Here is a 5,807-nt window from a genome sequence, read left to right as displayed (position 1 = left end):
GCAAGAGCCACTAATGGTTCAGATCTTTCAGGAATGAAAGTTTAGGTCACTGTAACTGATAAGTAATCACAGCTAGCTAAAGTGTTAGCTGACAGTGGAAACAGTGTAAGGGCAGCGAAAGAAAGGAGTTGCAAATACTGTATTGACCGGGGCAACTGATACTAATTATAGAGTAGAATCAACTATATAGAAATGAGGACTGTAATCATGCCTATTGTTTAGTTTTTCTCTTTTCCTCTTCTTCCCTGAGGTATTCCAGGATTTGAATCTAGTTATGAAATGGGCCTGGGTCTGGAGGCAATGAGAACTAGTGGGGATTGACCTAAAGGAGATTCATCACCCTCTGGCAAATTGACCACTTCAGGTAATATTATAACAGGTTATCAGGCAAAGAGAAAGATTATCAGACAGAGGAAGAAAGACTGTTTCTACTGACAGCTAAGACTCAGTGGGATTTGGGGATTCAAGGTAGCTGGATTAGAACTACCAGTAAACACCATTAGAACCTACCCAAGTATACCTATTCTGGCGATCCCATGCTTCCAACTGGTGCTTAGAACGTCTACATTGTAATGCATAAAGCTGCAAAATCAAATGTAGGTTTGATTTTTGGTAACTCAGATCCATTGATACAAGAAATAAGGCTTTTTTTGGGGGGGGGGTTGTCAAGGAAGCTTTCTGATTCTCTGACAGTGCCTTGAGCTAACAATATAAATCCCTGAGTTTGTCATTTTCTTTATGTAAGCTTTCTGGTGCAATCAGAACCACCCCCAAGCCCTTACTTAAACTCATAATTTCCACCATGGTATTTTACTGTAACAGTCACTTAGTTTCCTAAATGTTGTCATCGAAAGGCACCCGATTCCAGGAAACAATAAATAATGATTTGTGGAACATTTTGTCACTTCAGGGTATGGACCTCCAGTGTCCTGTTTTTCCACTGACAGTGAGGTCATTATTGTTTTCAGATATAATCTAAGAATATGTTAATGTCTACTGTATGTTCATACTATATGATAGGTTGCTTGAGAAGAGAGACACAAATGAAGGAAAGAATTAGTTCTCAACCTCAAGTATATTGTGAACTTAAAATCATAACTAAAAGAATTCTGCTAAACTCCAGACAGCACACAGCATTTTTTGAGCTGCCTCATTCTCTTTTCATTAGATGAACAGTGGGCACTGTATTTGTTAAGCGGAGTCAGAGAGGAGAGAAGATAGTTCTTAGAGTCCCAAATACTGACACCATAGTTTTCATAGAAACAATGTTATAAAAGATGTTTATACTTCCATATAATTCCTCAAGCCTATTTGACACAAAAGTTTACTGAAATACAGTCCTATCTGAATATAAAATACAGTATATTTCTGTATTATGAGTAGGCTTTACTTAAATAACCAAGAAAACTAATAATCATCCAGACGTTGTTTCTATTACAAAATACATTTCCAGTCTAATCTGAGACATTAAAAATATCCTTCCCCTTATGTTTAAAGGGAACATACCTCAACATAGTAAAGGCCATATATGAAAAATCCACAGGTAACATCATACTCAATGGTGAAAAATTGAGAGTTTTCCCTGCTGAGATCAGGAACAAGATAAGGACGGTCACTCTCACCACTTTTATTCAACATATTACTGGAAGTCCTAGCCACAACTATCAGAAAAGAAAAAGGAATAAAAGGCATCTTAATTGGTACAGAAGAAGTAAAACTTTCACTCTTTGCAGATGCTATGATATATAGAAAGCCCTGAAGTCTCCACCAAAAAACTACTAGAACTGATAAATGAATTCAGTAAAGCTGCAGGATTAAAAAAAAAATCAACACACAGAAATCTGTTGCATTTCTATACACTAATAATGAAGTAGCTGAAAGAGAATTATGAAAATAATCCTATTTACATTTGCACCAAAAATAATAAAATACCTAGGAATAAACTTAACCAAGGAGGTTAAAGTCCTGTACTCTGAAAACTATAAAACATTGTATGAAAGAAATTAAAGATGACACAAACAAATGGAAAAATATTCCATGCTAATGGATTGGGAGAACAAATATTGTAATATGTCTATTGTACCTAAAGCAATCTATAGTCAGTGCAATCCTCATCAAAAATTCTAATAGCATTTTTTTACAGAACTGGAATAATCCTAAAATTTGAATGAAACCACAAAGACCCCAAGTTGCCAAAACAATCTTGAAAAAGTAGAACAAAACTGGAAATATCACAATCCCAGATTTCAAGATATACCACAGAGCTGTAGTAATCAAAACAGTATGGTACCAGTCCAAAAATAGACACTTAGATCAATGGAACAGAATACAGAGCCCAGAAATAAACCCACATTTACGTGGTCAATTTATCTATGACAAGGGAGATGAGAATATGCAATGGGGAAAAAGTCTCTTCAACAAATGGTGTTGGGAAAACTGGACAGCTACATGCAAAAGAATGAAAATGGATCACTTTCTTATACATATAAAAAAATAAACTCAAAGTGAATTAAAACTCAAAATGAGACCTGTAACCAGAAAAATCCTAAAAGAGAGTACAGGCAGTAATTTCTCTGACATCAGCAACAGCAACATTTTTTCTAGGTATGTCTCCTGAGGCAAGGAAAACAAACGCAAAAATAAACTATTGGGATCACATCACAATATAAAACTCTTGCACAGCCAAAGAAATAATTAATAAAACTAAAAGACAATCGATAGAATGGGAGAAGATATTTGCAAATGACACAACCAATAAACAGTATCCAACATATATAAATAACTTATACAACTTAACACCAAAAAAACCCAAATAATCTAATAAAAAAATGTGAAGATGAACAGGCATTTCTGCAAAGAAGACTTACAGATGCTAACAGACACTTGAAAAGATGCTCAACATCACTAATCAGCAGATCCACACCACAGTGAGACAGCACCTCACACCTGTCAGCATGGCGAACATCAGAGACTCAAGAAACAAGTGCTGGTGAGGATGTGGAGAAAAAGGAACCCTTGTCAACAACATAGATGGATCTAAAGGGTATAATGCTAAGTGAGAGAAATCAGTCAGAGAAAGAAAAAGACCATATGATTTCACTCATATGTGGAATTTAAGAAACAAAACAAACAAAAACAAACAAAAAACAAAACACCTCACCAGACTCTTTTTTTTTAAAAAAAAGATTTTATTTATTTATTCGACAGAGATAGAGACAGCCAGCGAGAGAGGGAACACAAGCAGGGAGAGTGGGAGAGGAAGAAGCAGGCTCTCAGCAGAGGAGCCTGATGTGGGGCTCGATCCCAGAACTCCGGGATCACGCCCTGAGCAGAAGGCAGACGCTTAACCGCTGTGCCACCCAGGCGCCCCCACCTCACCAGACTCTTAACTATAGAGAGGAAACTGATGGTTACCAGAGGAGAGGTAGGTTGGAGGAGAGAGGAGGGAGGAATGGGTGAAATAGTTGTGGATTAAGAGTATACTTACAGTGATGAATAGAATTGTTGGATCGCTCTATTGTACATTTGAAGCTAATTATGACACTGTACATTAATTATACTGAAAGTTAAAAAACAGACTAATCAATTAAAAAAATAGATATCCTTCCCCTTCGCCCCTCACCCACCCTGGCATTGGCTAAAAGGGAATCATCCTCTCCTGGTCACCTCCCAGTGATGCCATGTGGTCTGGCAGTCAAGGAATCACTCCTGCGTAGTTGCAAGAGAGTCCTGGTGGTTTGGGGAATGTTCGGCACAGGGAGGCAGAACATGGGCTTTCTGGGAATGGCTGAAGGGCACATGTGGTGCCAACCGTAAGCAGTCCCAGGACTGCTTTGGATGCTCTCAAGAGCAGCGCCACCTGTGATGCTCTCTCAGGAGCCCCCAGTCCCTAGCCCCAGCCTTGAGACTCCAGAGTTTGAGGCCCAGTGGGGACTCCTCCTACAAAAGAACAAATTGCTGTTGTCACTCACCTCTGATGTATTCTGAAGACCCTGGGGAGTACTCGCCCCTCACCTTCACCATTTTAGTTTTTTTTTTAAATTCTCACTCTTGCATGCGTCTCCCTCCTACCAGTTTCATGTTAACAACTACCAGCTTTTCAGAGCGGATTCCTGGCCCTTTCCCTCACCTCCACACTTACCTGGTCTGTTTTATTGCAATTTGGCTCCTTTTATCGGCAGAACAGTCACTGTTTTTGTAAAATGTTAAGAATCTATAAAGTCAGTGGCCTTCAAAAAAAGAATACAGCCGGGGCGCCTGTGTGGCACAGCGGTTAAGCGTCTGCCTTCGGCTCAGGGCGTGATCCCGGCGTTCTGGGATGGAGCCCCACATCAGGTTCCTCCGCTATCCAGGCTCCTCCGCTATCCAGGCTCCTCCGCTGGGAGCCTGCTTCTTCCTCTCCCACTCCCCCTTGCTTGTGTTCCCTCTCTCGCTGGCTGTCTCTGTCTCTGTCAAATAAATAAATAAAATCTTTAAAGAAAAAAAAAAAGAGCAGAGCCAGGTTGACTAGAAAAACTAAAGAGTTTTCCCAAGACCCTTTCCATGCATTTTGTGTGTAAGAGCTTCAGGACGGCACCGAAAGCAGCACTCACTTCGTTTATTCCAAGATGAGGATCCTCTTCGCAAGGACACCTACTTCTTTCACATCAGTATTTTGCAGAATGCTGAGTAACTTGCCAAGCGTCACTCAGCAAGAGAGGGTCAAAGTTATGGTCCAAAGGCAGGTCATTCTTGGGGCGCCTGGGTGGCTCAGTTGGTTAAGCGTCTGCCTTCTGCTCAGGTCATGATCCCAGGACCCTGGGATCGAGCTCCATGTCGAGGGCGGGGGTGCTCAGCGGGGGAGTCCGCTTGCCCTTCTTCCTCTGCTCCTCTCCCCTGCTCTGGTGTGCCCCCCCCTTTTATTTTAAATAAATAAAATCTTAAAAAAACAAAAAACAAACCAAAGCAAGGTCATTCTTACTCCAAATCCCCTGTTACTTCCTCTCTGCTCTTCAGAACTTTCTACAAAAATACAATCACTTTAAAAATAATCTAAGTGGCATTTCCAACAATTTACCATGCTAAATGAAACTGTGCCTTACCTCAAGCTTCCTACTCACTTTAACTTTTGAGAGCTGTGGTCAGAAACCAAATAGCACGTTATAATCACCTAGAAGCTTTAAATCACCAGGGCTCTGCTCCAGACCAATTAAGTTAGACTCTCCGGGGTAGTACTTTTTTTTTTTTTTTTTTTTCCAAGTTAGCCATTTGATTCCAAGGTACTCTAGGGTGGAGAACACTGTGTAGTATAATAGAAAGAAAGCAGGCTTCCAAGTCTCAGACCCAAGCTTGAAATCGAGATCTGTAACTTGCTGGCTGTGACTCCTACCAAGGTACTCAATTACTTTAAATATTGCATGAAAGAAAATTCGTGAGGATTAGAGAGAACATATTTGAGCATCTCACATTGTGTCTGGAGTAAGGTGGAAGAACAGTAAATGGTAGGATTAAGATTGGACACTGCTATAGAGGAAAGACAGTGGGGTGGGAGTTTGATAGACTTGGTTTCAAATTTTAGCACTACCATTTTTAGTTTAAGGTAAGTTTAATGTTCTGTGCCTTAGTTTCCTAATTTGTACAATAGTTAAGATAATTCCTATAATACAGAATTGCTGTGAGAATTAAATAAATTGTGGAACATTTGGCATATTCCTTCTATTATTTGTAACCAGGCTATGCTAGTAAAACTGCTATTGAAAGCAATCATAGGGGTGCTTGGGTGGCTCAGTTGGTTAAGCGTCTGCCTTTGGCTCAGGTCATGATCCCAG

Source organism: Ailuropoda melanoleuca, chromosome 2 (genome assembly GCF_002007445.2).
Source record: "Ailuropoda melanoleuca isolate Jingjing chromosome 2, ASM200744v2, whole genome shotgun sequence".
Taxonomy (NCBI): Eukaryota; Metazoa; Chordata; class Mammalia; order Carnivora; family Ursidae; genus Ailuropoda; species Ailuropoda melanoleuca.
Note: the sequence above shows the minus strand (reverse complement) of the source record.